General features: G+C 44.1%; 1 protein-coding gene across 9 annotated transcripts in view; it reads right to left on the bottom strand.

Moving 5' to 3' along the window:
- Positions 1–14562, bottom strand: part of MEF2D (myocyte enhancer factor 2D) — a 176922-nt gene that overhangs the window by 67481 nt on the left and 94879 nt on the right. The window contains exon 3 of one of the 9 annotated variants that reach the window (XM_073567138.1): positions 2825–2896. The exons of the other annotated variants lie outside the window; for them this stretch is intronic. The gene's annotated coding sequence lies outside the window, so the exon portion shown is untranslated. The remainder of the gene's footprint in view (positions 1–2824; positions 2897–14562) is intronic. 9 annotated transcript variants of the gene reach the window in all.

Here is a 14562-nt window from a genome sequence, read left to right as displayed (position 1 = left end):
GGTCCCTACAGTCAAACATGGCGGAGGTTCCCTGATGTTTTGGGGTTGCTTTGCTGCCTCTCGCACTGGACTGCTTGACCGTGTGCATGGCATTATGAAGTCTGAAGACTACCAACAAATTTTGCAGCATAATGTAGGGCCCAGTGTGAGAAAGCTGGGTCTCCCTCAGAGGTCATGGGTCTTCCAGCAGGACAATGACCCAAAACACACTTCAAAAAGCACTAGAAAATGGTTTGAGAGAAAGCACTGGAGACTTCTAAGGTGGTCAGCAATGAGTCCAGACCTGAATCCCATAGAACACCTGTGGAGAGATCTAAAAATGGCAGTTTGGAGAAGGCACCCTTCTAATATCAGGGACCTGGAGCAGGTTGCCAAAGAAGAAGGGTCTAAAACTCCAGCAGAGCATTGTAAGAAACTCATTGATGGTCACCGGAAGCGGTTGGTCGCAGTTATTTTGGCTAAAGGTTGTGCAAAAAAGTATTAGGCTGAGGGTGCCAATACTTTTGTCTGGCCCATTTTTGGAGTTTTGTGTGAAATGATCAATGTTTTGCTTTTTGCTTCATTCTCTTTTGTGTTTTTTCATTTAAGACAAATTAAATGAAGATAATAATACCAAAGAATTTGTGTTTGCAATCATTTTCAGGAAGAAACTGAGTATTATCTGACAAAATTGCAGGGGTGTCAATACTTTTGGCCACAACTGTATGTACTGACTATTTCTGGTGCTGAATTCATGCATTGACGGTGGTTCTGATGCTACATTCATGCACCAATTGTAGATTTTATGCTGCATTCATGTACTGATGGTGATTCTGGTGCTACACTCAAGTGCTAACAGTGATTTTGATCATGTACACCTGTAGCAATCCATAACGTGTTTCATGGCGACGCTAAGACTTTGATTTAAAACTAAAAGATTTGAGATTATAAGGAGGCTTTGGAAAATTTCGGCTCCAAAAAACTCTTAAGTTAGCAGAAACTCTCCAAATCCTTCTCAAATACTAAAAATGTGGCTCTGGTGACGTATTAATGTACTATTGGTGGTTCTTGTGATGTATTTATGCAAGTACCTCTTTAAAAAAAATTGTGGTCCTTATGATTGGTTCAGTACGGCAATGTGGCCCTTGGACCAAAAAAATGTTGTGCACCCCCTGACCTATGACGTGAGAGTAATATCCAGCATAACCCTGCTAATGGCCATCACAAATAATCAGTAGATGGACCTGCTCCTTCTTATCTGGTGGATGACATACAATCATTATCATGGCACTGCGAGTGTCACCCGAGCTACATCTCCCACAATGTACCGATGATAACAGAGACGACATGCATAAATCACTGAATACCATGGCTCTCCATATATCTGCAGCATACAGAAATATAGGAGCCATATAGCAATAACCATTCTGGGATGCCCATTACTTTGGTAGACAAAAAGATGTCAACAGTCAGGGTCTACATTTGGGACCAAGCGTGGCAAAAATAATAAACAGATTCTTGAACTGACAATCACTTTACAAACACATCACTAATCTTAAAATTATCCAGAGTTAAAATCCTGTATTACTGTATATTTCACAGCTGCACTCACTATTCTGCTGGTGCAGTGACTGTGTACATACATTACATTACTGATCCTGAGTTACATCCTGTATTATACCCCAGAGCTGCACTCACTATTCTGCTGGTGCAGTCACTGTATACATACATTACTGATCCTGAGTTACATCCTGTATTATACTCCAGAGCTGCACTCACTATTCTGCTGGTGCAGTCACTCTGTATATACATTACATTACTGATCCTGTACTAATCCTGAGTTACATCCTGTATTATACTCCAGAGCTGCACTCACTATTCTGCTGGTGCAGTCACTGTGTACATACATTACATTACTGATCCTGAGTTACATCCTGTATTATACCCCAGAGCTGCACTCACTATTCTGCTGGTGCAGTCACTGTGTACATACATTACTGATCCTGAGTTACATCCTGTATTATACTCCAGAGCTGCACTCACTATTCTGCTGGTGCAGTCACTGTGTACATTCATTACATTACTGATCCTGAGTTGCATCCTGTATTATACTCCAGAGCTGCACGCACTATTCTGCTGGTGCAGTCACTGTGTACATACATTACATTACTGATCCTGAGTTACATCCTGTATTATACTCCAGAGCTGCGCTCACTATTCTGCTGGTGCAGTCACTGTGTACATACATTACATTACTGATGCTGTACTGATCCTGAGTTACATCGTATATTATACTCCAGAGCTGCACTCACTATTCTGCTGGTGCAGTCACTGTGTACATACATTACATTACTGATTCTGAGTTACATCCTGTATTATACTCCAGAGCTGCACTCACTATTCTGCTGGTGCAGTCATTGTGTACATACATTACATTACTGATCCTGAGTTGCATCCTGTATTATACACCAGAGCAGCACTCACTATTCTGCTGGTGCAGTCACTGTGTACATACATTACATTACTGATCCTGAGTTACATCCTGTATTATACTCCAGAGCTGCGCTCACTATTCTGCTGGTGCAGTCACTGTGTACATACATCACATTACTGATGCTGTACTGATCCTGAGTTACATCGTATATTATACTCCAGAGCTGCACTCACTATTCTGCTGGTGCAGTCACTGTGTACATACATTACATTACTGATCCTGAGTTACATCCTGTATTATACTCCAGAGCTGCACTCATTATTCTGCTGGTGTAGTCACTGTGTACATACATTACTGATCCTGTACTGATCCTTAGTTACATCCTGTATTATACTCCAGAGCTGCACTCACCATTCTGCTGGATTCTATGCGGATTCAGAGAGAGATCAGAGATGGGTCCTTCCAATCGTCAAGCAGGTGGGTCTGAAAAATGTCAAGAAACTGCTATGGTCGGTGACACCTGCAAATGGCCTCCATCCAATCAGGAGCCTACACCATCAGTGAAGCCATTTCTGCTGGATTTCCTGTATATCACAGAAATCAGTCACATGACCTCTCACGGCTCTAACGAATGGCTCGAACAGCAGAGCGTTAAGCCCCATCCATCTTGGACTTTCCTTTCTTGCGGAAATAAGTCACATTACCATTCAGTAGACCTGTCAGTGGTCATGTGGGTGGGGCTTAATGTTCTTGCCTCTGATTGGCCCAAATCAATACACTGATGGAGAAAAGTATAAATTCTTGGAATGCAACCAAAATGAGGATAAAAGTTATAGGATGACGGTGACCTCTTGTGCCACTTTACACTATTTTTCCCCACCAACATCCCCAGAGCAGAGCATGCCGGGCATCAATGCCGCCAGCATGTGTGCCGAACACAAGAGGAAAGACAGCAGCCAGGAAGACGTCTGAGATCTAAGCCCTGATTTTTCTACAAGGTGGAAAATTCCTCTCCTCAGACAGGATGAGGATGTGACATCAGTTTTGTTAAATACCGAGGTCCGTCACCAGGCGCAGCGGAGACAGACTGACACCTCGGCTAATAGGACACCCATCAAAGACTAAGCCCTGATGCTAAGTCACTGTCTATATTTATCTCCTGGTCAGGTCCCACTGTTTATGACTACCAGCTCTGTTGCTATGGCCCTCCACCCTCAGCAACGGCTACTAAGGAAGCAGATTTTAAATTCTTGTTGCTATGGGAAGTACAATAGTGGAACATAGAACGGGAGACACTAGAAAAAAGAGATCCAAAGACACTAAAGTTAAAAAGGCAGTGGCAACGAATGTCAATGTTTGTAACAAGTGACATTTCTTGCAGATGAATGTTCCTCTTAAAAGCGATGGAATATATGAGGCTGGGGGATGGAGATGGAGTACAAAACACAAAAAAAGCCACCAGCTCCTCCTGAAATGAGACTAGTGGCAATGATCGGAGCCCCACTGAGCTCCCTATACTCCCGGCTGATTTCCGTACGCCACTTAGAAGGGTCCAGTCTTTCAGATCACGCCAATTACAAGGTCGCCCGTCTGTCAATTTCCACTGTGAGCTCTACATGCGCAAATGACACGATAAGTGCGGTCACCGCATTCCGGTCTGGACCCGACGGAGGATACGAGTGGCAGCCATGAGCGCGCCTCATTCCAACATGTCTCCAAAAAGTCAGGGAGGTAAGGATGTTAATTAAAGCTTAAAAGTGATACTAGGATCTGCAGAGTTTGACTCAGTGGGTAAAACAGATTATACCTCTGCTTTATCTTCCAGACGAAGGAGGTGAGTTATGATCGATTGGAAAACTCCTCTGGGGTCGAGGGTTTAATTTAAAAAAAAAAAAACTAAAGGATGATTTAGAACTGTAGATAGAAAAAAAAAAAAAAACGACTCAGTGGGTAAGAGCACATAAGACTAAAAAGTTAAGTGAATACAACACTTATTAATATTGATCCAATAATGCAGTGAAGTAAAACATGGGTTTTAATAACATTACAGTCCCTCCTTTCACAGAGATAAGGAGAAGAAACCAAAAAATGAAAAAGAAAGGTAAGTCATTACATCATTACAAAGGTTACAAAAACCGTTTATCCCAGTGCTGTATCTGAGAAATTATACATGAAGGAAACAATAGTAAGCGCCTATTCGGGCAAGAGTTATGACTTTTTTTGAAAAAAAAATGTAAAGGCATAGAAATACGGCACTGGCTCAGTGGGTAAGAGCACTGATGACTACCAAGGCACATCTGAAATTTATCAACGATTTATGCAATAAAGTAATGAGAAAAAATATGGGGAGGTGTGAGGGGAGATCTCCTAATTATTACAACGCATTGCAGATTTTTCATTGGCTCAGTGCTTAAGAGGAAGAACCCTAACCCAACCAAAATGGTTTAAAAAAAAATTTGCATCACATAACCTGTCGCCCATGTAGCCCTTTTCTTTTTTTTTTGCACAAGAACATAAGGAGGGAAGATCGTGAAGTGACTGAGGGGTTAACATTGCACCTCTCATCACACTATAGAGAAATATGGAGGAGACAAACTACTTCCTCCTGTCTTCTCACCTCCCCAGGAACCAGGCCTTGGGCACCTCATTAACATGTACTAATCTGCATAAAATGGTCTGAAGCCTCTGGGAATGTCCCATAATGCTCTGCTGCTGCACAGCTACTAATGGGAATGGGGTGGGGGGCATCTATATACTCCATGATATCATTACCAGGCAGATTATATACATTCTCCCCATAATAAACAATTACTATGGGGTCCTATACACTGTATATGCAGATGTAGCAGAGCTGAGTGTGTCAGTGACTCTTTTGCGCTGGAATAATTATAAATATTTTTAAAAAATTGGGGTTATATTAAGAATTTAAAAAAATTAAAAAGAAATCAAATAGTAGTAATTTTACCAGCAGTCATATGTAAAATTAAAGGCATCACATTTTTCAATGGACCGAACCATATGGTAGAGAAAATATAAGAGGGTCCCAGCAGAAGTAATTGTTCTCCCTATGTTTTACCCCCTTATCATCCTGACACCTCCATGCACCCACCCTGTAATGCTCATGTAGTCAGCGGCACCTGAGCCCACCTCCTCTGCCAATACACTTCCCACTTCAAAGGTCAGCTTATTACAGATTACGCCTCAGTTCTAAAAGAGACCATGAAAACACTACAGGCCACTTCAAACAGCAGCAAAAATGAAAGGCCTGTCGTGGCGAGCGGAGGACGGGAGCCGCCGAGCACGGAGCTGGAATCCAGTTATTAAACTTGTTCCGTTTCATCTCTCACCAGCACACCATGTTCCCACCGAGGAGCCGGCGTCCCAAAAAGTGCCAACGCCAAATGAGACATGAATTATTCCCACCCCTTAATGTGGAGCTACTGAGAGAATCGTAGCGCTGATGAGAGTAGTCACAGAATAACAGCACACGAAAAAAACACTCAACTGCTAAAATTAGGGGCAAAGACGTCATTTAGTGATGCCTTTTAGTGGATCTAAAGCACATTTTTTTTATTCTAGTAGTCACTATCTACTGTTAAAAAAAAGGAAACGGACAAGTAAAAAAAAAAGTTAAAAAATAAATGTGGAAATTATGGAAAATATAGAAAAAAAACTACAATCTTTTATAACAGTACAAAAACAAATTATACAAAGTATAAAATACAAATAATGTTTGATAAAAAGTAGTAAAAAAAAAAGTCCAAAAAATATATATAATAAACTAATAAAATGTATAAAAATAATACAAATAAAATACGGTATATGCAGATATAACCTTCTCCTATTCTAGATGCTGAATTAAAGTAGTATTACCACTGCCATCTGGCAAAATGAGTTTTGTAGTTGTGATAAATTGTCCACAATTATATATATCTTCTACCATAACACGCTAAGGATGCCTTTTTACTGACAGCAGGTTTGCAGGTTGTGATGCCGTTTAGTGGCCATTTTTACGAACATAATATATATAGAATCAAGCCTCAGCGCGGATTCTACCAGCCCGAAAGTCATAGAAATGTAGACTATATAATAAAATGACAAAAAAACCAATCATAATAATTTAAAAAAAAACAAAAAACAAACAAACAGTATATATTTGTTTGCAGGCAGTGATGCCTTTCAGTGCAGTGGCTCACTTCGCAGAACACTGCGGCTCACCTTGGCAGCACGTATGCCATGTGAAAGACTGGCAGCCTGCGTGGTGGAACGAGCTCTCCTGTTATTGACCCCAGGCAGGAAGCGCGCCACGTTCCAGGTTCTTGTCAACCCAATCAAGTGCTGGAAGCCTAAGGATATCGAGTCTTCTGCTGACTTCTTTTGTGTTGTGTATACTGAGCCATGATAGTCCCCTCCCCCCCACGAACCCCAGGACCATAGGAAGCCCGCAGCTCTCATACTTCCCAATATTTCAGTGTGGAAACACTTATAATTGAAAGTGAAGCAGCCACCATTAAGTGTCATGGATTCCCAAATTCCTCTGCTTTCAACAGGAGGCACCGCCATAATGTCAGATGCACAGTACAACTTCCACATCACAGTGCAGCACAGTGCAACTTTTCAGGTCCTCATTTATGAGTGTCCCCTCCCCCATTAGTCCAGTCAGAAAATGCTTATAAATTCCGGCCAAAAAAACTAAAACTTCATGTGTGCTTGTGCCCAGAGTAATATTGACATGCGGATGCCAAGCGCGCTTCCATCGAAAACATGTCCATAAAAAAATGTACCATAAATATGCGCCTGGTATATCCCTGACCCGGAGTGCCTGGTATATCCCTGAAGCGGAGTGCCTGGTATATCCCTGACCCGGAGTGCCTGGTATATCCCTGACCCGGAGTGCCTGGTATATCCCTGACCCGGAGTGCCTGGTATATCCCTGACCCAGAGTGCCTGGTATATCCCTGACCCGGAGTGCCTGGTATATCCCTGACCCGGAGTGCCTGGTATATCCCTGAAGCGGAGTGCCTGGTATATCCCTGACCCGAAGTGCCTGGTATATCCCTGACCCGGAGTGCCTGGTATATCCCTGACCCGGAGTGCCTGGTATATCCCTGACCCGGAGTGCCTGGTATATCCCTGACCCGGAGTGCCTGGTATATCCCTGACCCGGAGTGCCTGGTATATCCCTGACCCGGAGTGCCTGGTATATCCCTGACCCGGAGTGCCTGGTATATCCCTGACCCGGAGTGCCTGGTATATCCCTGACCCGGAGTGCCTGGTATATCCCTGACCCGGAGTGCCTGGTATATCCCTGACCCGGAGTGCCTGGTATATCCCTGACCCGGAGTGCCTGGTATATCCCTGACCCGGAGTGCCTGGTATATCCCTGACCCGGAGTGCCTGGTATATCCCTGACCCGGAGTGCCTGGTATATCCCTGACCCGGAGTGCCTGGTATATCCCTGACCCGGAGTGCCTGGTATATCCCTGACCCGGAGTGCCTGGTATATCCCTGACCCGGAGTGCCTGGTATATCCCTGACCCGGAGTGCCTGGTATATCCCTGACCCGGAGTGCATGGTATATCCCTGAAGCGGAGTGCCTGGTATATCCCTGAAGCGGAGTGCCTGGTATATCCCTGACCCGGAGTGCCTGGTATATCCCTGACCCGGAGTGCCTGGTATATCCCTGACCCGGAGTGCCTGGTATATCCCTGACCCGGAGTGCCTGGTATATCCCTGACCCGGAGTGCCCTGCATATCCCCCAACCCAGAGGGCCCAGTATATCCTTGACCCACATTAGCTCTTTCATGCCATTTGGGCCTGGTATATGCATCAAGTGCTTCCATACGACCCCCTTTACCCGACAAAAGTCACAGAAGTATGGTTTTGGCATCTCTCAGTGTAGTACACATAGACAACTTGTTGGAAGATACATGTGATAAAAGGTCCACTAGGCCTATCAGCGCCAATTTCTTCTGGCGGGAGGATAAAATGTATGTCCGTGGTGGAGGATACTACGCCAGACTCTATGCAACAGTGGCACGACAGAGGCCAAAAGGACCAGTGGCCGATTGGAAATATGAAGTGCCATAGACAGCCAATCACGCCTTTACTTTCATTTCATTATCAGCCAATAGCTGGAGTCTGATGTGTTGCCATGAACACCCCCAAACATTATATATAGGGTTATAAAACAGATGCCATGGTGGCCACATGTGCACGTATATGGCCCTTCCATTATGTCAGGTGGACACCTCACCTCCTATATTGCACAGATTAATGACACAAATAATGTTGCGGCTGTCAGCGGTGGCTGCGCGCATTTCCTGTCATCCCCCCATTCTCCTGCTATCGTGCTTCACTTAGAGCCAGACACAAAGTGATACCGACATGCTCAGCACATGGATACAGTGAACCCGTCTCCATGGCGACTATCACCATGCAACAGCTCCAAGGTCTTGGACTCCTTGATGCTCTGAGAGGTGGGAAAGGCAGAGGCAAGACAGCTGGAATGAGCAGCAAACCTCTGGGGAACCCACCCCAGCATGTTAACCCTCTACAAGCCCCTAGGATTATCATTATTAGTAAAAAAAAAAAAAAAATAATATAAACACATTGAAATGTTTAATGCCAGACTACAATGTAAGTATATAGCACTTAAACCCCTGTGAGAGGCATCTAACCCCACCAACCACTTCTACTTTGCACTGATGAGGTGGGAATAACCCTGAAACATGTGTCTGCAAATGGAGTTTCTGGTTTGGCTTTATACTCATTGCCTGCGCTTTGGACGGAGTGGAAAGCCAGCTCTGCCCAAAGCCCCGCCCCCTGTTGTACGAGAGGTGATTTCAGATGTGTTCATTGAACACATCGCATATTGAAATGGGAAAAACAAACTCATCATGACAGCATAAAAAATATGTCTTCACAAAAGCACACCAAAAATCATATCTTGTTTAAAAGCAGATTTTACATGTGGATTTTACTGGCTAAAAAAATCATGTTGGAACAGAAAAACAAAACTCCCCAGATCCTCCTCAAAAACTTGGGAGTTTCAGCGGAGTTTCTGCTCCAAAAAGTCAGTGTGCACATACCCTTTGTTTTTTTTGTTTTTTTTAGGTGGCCAAATACGACTAGTTTTCTAGTGGAAACTGCTTTATGAAAAGCTTCCTTCTGTGGGGAGTTTTTGGAGAAATTTTCTGTTTCCTGAAGCAATTTTGACATTTGTCAGGCGTTATTTGCAGCCATTTGATTAGATAGTGGCAAGATTTGAGCACTGTCCATCAACAGAGCTTCAACGAAGTGACCTGCGCTTTCTTTTTCAAAACCTAAAGCGGGGGAGAAAAAAAAAAAATCGCTCAAACAAACAACTGAAAATATGAGCGTCAGAGTGGTTTCACAGTAGAAATGAATAGGACGGGTGAGTAAACAAACCAATAGACTTTAGAAAAAAACTGTTAAAATTACAAATGGCAGAAGAGATTGAAGCTTCTGGTCTCCACCAAATTTTGCTCCCTAAATATTTACCTATATGATATTGCTGTGCCCCTATGTAGTCTCTGTGAGGTAGGTCTTAAGTGCCTCCTAGTAGCCGTGCATTTTGGGGGACCAGTGATGTAGGATTTCCTTATGCTTACTGCTGTATTTTTCATAGCAACAATAGTGCCAATTGTAGCCATCAAAAAATCTAAAACCATCGATCGGCTCCATCACTGTTTTTCATAATCCGCATTGTTGGCGATCTACAAAATGTGAAAATGGAGCAATAAAAGGAGGGGTTTCAAATGATTCTCTCTGCCTGAGCAATTATGCCCCTCAGTGTTGTTGGTTCATCACTGAGTACAAACTGAATTTTTTGATTACCCTTACAAAAATGTCTGTCATCGCCCTACCCCTCTTTTAGGGTGACTTCATGCAAGGATTCCCAACAAAATATCGGTGGAGCAACAAACCACAGTGGAATAAAAACGTCTGAGGTAGAACAGACCCAGTGGCGAGTTACCTCTCTGGACAATTTAATTAATAGTCCTTGTAATAAGGTGCTGACACCGTCATTAATTGGTGAGGCGGCTTTCTCGTGATTTCAGTAACGAAACAGCAATTTTCTCACAGGAGAACAGCGAGTGTGGACTGGCTAGAAATGAAAGAAAGTAAGCCCTGACCCAGCTGAACGCTGAATACATGTTGTGCAGGGGTCTGGGATTTTAAGGCTTGTCCCAATTATGGCCACCGCAGGGACATCTGCAGCTGTTACCATGGCAGCAGATGCAAACAGTGGTAACAGCGACAGAGCGCCTCACCTGTTCCTCTCATGTCTCGTGAAAGAGACCTTTAGCGCTTGATGAGCAATGACGTGTAGGTGGCAGGAATGCCGGATGACGGGCCAAGAGATTCCTCTGTAGATATCGTCGGGTCCATGTCACCCTGCTGACAAGGCCGGGATCACCACTGACCACAAGTGTAAACCACGTGCACTCCTGATATGCTTCATTAATGCCTCAAATCATCAGGTCAAAAAGATAATCTACGGTTCATTCTAGTGATGAGTGACAACCAGTATGTGGAGATACTGGGAAAGCCAAGTAACAACCAGTACGTGGAAACACTTGGAAAGCCGGGCGACAAAAAATATGTGGAGACACTGGGAAAGTCGGGCGACAACCAGTATGTGGAGACACTGGAAAAGCCAAGTGAGAACCAGTATGTGAAGACACTGAAAAAGCCAAGTGACCACCAGTATGTGGAGACCCTGGAAAAGCCAAGTGAGAACCAGTATGTGGAGACACTGAAAAAGCCAAGTGACAACCAGTATGTAGAGATACTGAAAAAGCCAAGTGACAACCAGTATGTGGTGGAGACACTGAAAAAGCCAAGTGACCACCAGTATGTGGAGACACTGGAAAAGCCAAGTGACCACCAGTATGTGGAGACCCTGGAAAAGCCAAGTGAGAACCAGTATGTGGAGACACTGAAAAAGCCAAGTGACCACCAGTATGTGGAGACACTGGAAAAGCCAAGTGACAACCAGTATGTGGAGACACTGAAAAAGCCAAGTGACCACCAGTATGTGGAGACAATGGAAAAGCCAAGTGAGAACCAGTATGTGGAGACACTGGAAAAGCCAAGTGAGAATCAGTATGTGGAGACACTGAAAAAGCCAAGTGACCACCAGTATGTGGAGACACTGGAAAAGCCAAGTGACCACCAGTATGTGGAGACACTGGAAAAGCCAAGTGACCACCAGTATGTGGAGACCCTGGAAAAGCCAAGTGAGAACCAGTATGTGGAGACACTGAAAAAGCCAAGTGACAACCAGTATGTAGAGATACAGAAAAAGCCAAGTGACAACCAGTATGTGGTGGAGACACTGAAAAAGCCAAGTGACCACCAGTATGTGGAGACACTGGAAAAGCCAAGTGACCACCAGTATGTGGAGACCCTGGAAAAGCCAAGTGAGAACCAGTATGTGGAGATACTGAAAAAGCCAAGTGACCACCAGTATGTGGAGACACTGGAAAAGCCAAGTGACAACCAGTATGTGGAGACACTGGAAAAGCCAAGTGACAACTAGTATGTTGAGACACTGGAAAAGCCAAGTGACAACCAGTATGTGGAGACACTGGAAAAGCCAAGTGACAACCAGTATGTGGTGGAGACACTGGAAAAGCCAAGTGACTACCAGTATGTGGAGACACTGGAAAAGCCAAGTGACCACCAGTATGTAGAGACACTGAAAAAGCCAAGTGACAACCAATATGTAGAGACACTGAAAAAGCCAAGTGACAACCAGTATGTGGAGACACTGGAAAAGCCAAGTGACAACCAGTATGTGGAGACACTGGAAAAGCCAAGTGACAACCAGTATGTGGAGACACTGGAAAAGCCAAGTGACAACCAGTATGTGGAGACACTGGAAAAGCCAAGTGACAACCAGTATGTGGAGACACTGGAAAAGCCAAGTGACCACCAGTATGTAGAGACACTGAAAAAGCCAAGTGACAACCAATATGTAGAGACACTGAAAAAGCCAAGTGACAACCAGTATGTGGAGACACTGGAAAAGCCAAGTGACAACCAGTATGTGGAGACACTGGAAAAGCCAAGCGACAACCAGTATGTGGAGACACTGGAAAAGCCAAGTGACAACCAGTATGTGGAGACACTGGAAAAGCCAAGTGACAACCAGTATGTGGTGGAGACACTGGAAAAGCCAAGTGACCACCAGTATGTGGAGACACTGAAAAAACCAAGTGATAACCAGTATGTAGAGATACTGAAAAAGCCAAGTGATAACCAGTATGTGGAGACACTGGAAAAGCCAAGTGACAACCACTGGGAAAGCCAGGTGACATCCAGTATGTGGAGACACTGGAAAAGCCAAGAGACAAACAGTATGTGGAGACACTGGAAAAGCCAAGTGATAACCAATATGGAAGATACTGGGAAAGCCGAGTGACAACCAATATTGGAGATACTGGGAAAGTCGGGTGACAACCAACATGGGGCGACACTGGGAAAACCGGGTGACAACCAACATGAGGCGACACTGGGAAAGCCGGGTGACAACCACCATGAGGCGACTCTGGGAAAGCCGGGTGACAACCAACATGTGTTGACACTGGGAAAGCCAGATGACAACCAATATGTAGAGACACTGGGAAAGCCACGTGACAATATGTTGCAATAATGGGAGAGCTTGGTGACCACTAACATGTGGTGACACTGGGAAAGCTGAGATACAACTGATATGTGGGGTCACTGGGAAAGCTTGGTAACAACTGATATTTGACGACATTGAAAAAGTCGGGTGGCATCTGATATGTGGCGACACTGGGTAAGTCGGGTGGAAGCTGATATGTGGCAACACTGGGAAAGCTGGGTAACAACTGATATGTGACGATACTGGGAAACCTGGGGGAAAACTAATATCCAGCATAAAGTTTGTCACCCAGCTTTCCCAGTGTTGTCACATAACATTACTTACCTATCCTGAATAACCAAGTTTGTCCTTCTACTCCTTAGAGAAGTTGAATGGCAGCCATATTGGTGATCTCCGAACTTTTCCAAAATCAGACTCCAACAGACACTAGACTCCATTAAAATCACCCCACTTGTCCAGCTGACAAAAGGCGTCTCGCCTCCGGACAACCCTTTATAAACGATGTGTTGGGCTCCCAACAGATTTCTGCAAATTATTCTGTCCTTTCTAAACTTCACCTCTCAAAAACAGACTGAGTCCTAGATAACGGCAGTACGAGGAAGGACGAGGGCTTAGTCATGCGTCGCCCCCTCTGTTTAGTTTACGAGCGATTTATGGGGGTTTTTTTACGCTTAAATGCAACGCATCGGGATGACGACTGTGTACCCACACATATCTACGAGAAAATCTATTGTTCCTTCAGGGAATTTAAAAGAAGAAAAAAAAAACATTCTGTTACTCATTGTATTAGAAAAAAATCACAACACAACATTACACAAGAATGACGTGAATGGCGGCCATGTTGTCTTCGCTGTATCGTATACGTGTCATTCCCTTAGTCATCTAGCAAGGCTTGTTGAATGTGGAAGTTATTCATATACTGAGCCTTACACTTTTTTTTACCCAGAGGAACCAATCAGAGACTACCTTAAATTCACAGGGCAAAATGGCGGCCTCTACGCAAGTCAGGCCTAGAGCAAGGTTTCACTTGTGTTTTAGAGAATTTTTTTACCTCACTTGAAAAAAGTCATGACTTAGCGCAATGGGACGGGTGTCTTAGGGAGATGGGTGTGACCTAAACCTTATAACAGTCCCCCTCTGGTTGCTATGGAAATATTGCCTGGCAATCTAATGTAAAAAAATGGCTGGTTGTTAAGCATAGTTTCTATAGCAACCAGGTTTTCTTAAAGGACTCAAGGATGGATTCAAAGGGGGCCAATAAAAAACGTTAGTGTTTGTCACCACAGACTGGGCTAAATGGTAAAGGAAAGCACAGAAAAAGGAAAAATGGAGGTCAATGATATCGCCTCCTACCGCCAGGTGTTTCAATCACAGTCACCATCGCTCATCTCAATTAGCTTCCTGTGAGGAGAAAGTACAATCTAAGGAAAATCCTACCGAGACTACAAAGAAAAATTGAGGTCTGATTCTGGCAACCTCCCAGAGGGGAGA

The sequence above is a fragment of the Dendrobates tinctorius genome, unplaced genomic scaffold (genome assembly GCF_039654945.1).
Source record: "Dendrobates tinctorius isolate UK_male_01 unplaced genomic scaffold, ASM3965494v1 ptg000019l, whole genome shotgun sequence".
In the NCBI taxonomy this organism is placed as follows: domain Eukaryota; kingdom Metazoa; phylum Chordata; class Amphibia; order Anura; family Dendrobatidae; genus Dendrobates; species Dendrobates tinctorius.
This window is presented reverse-complemented; position numbering and strand designations above follow the sequence as displayed.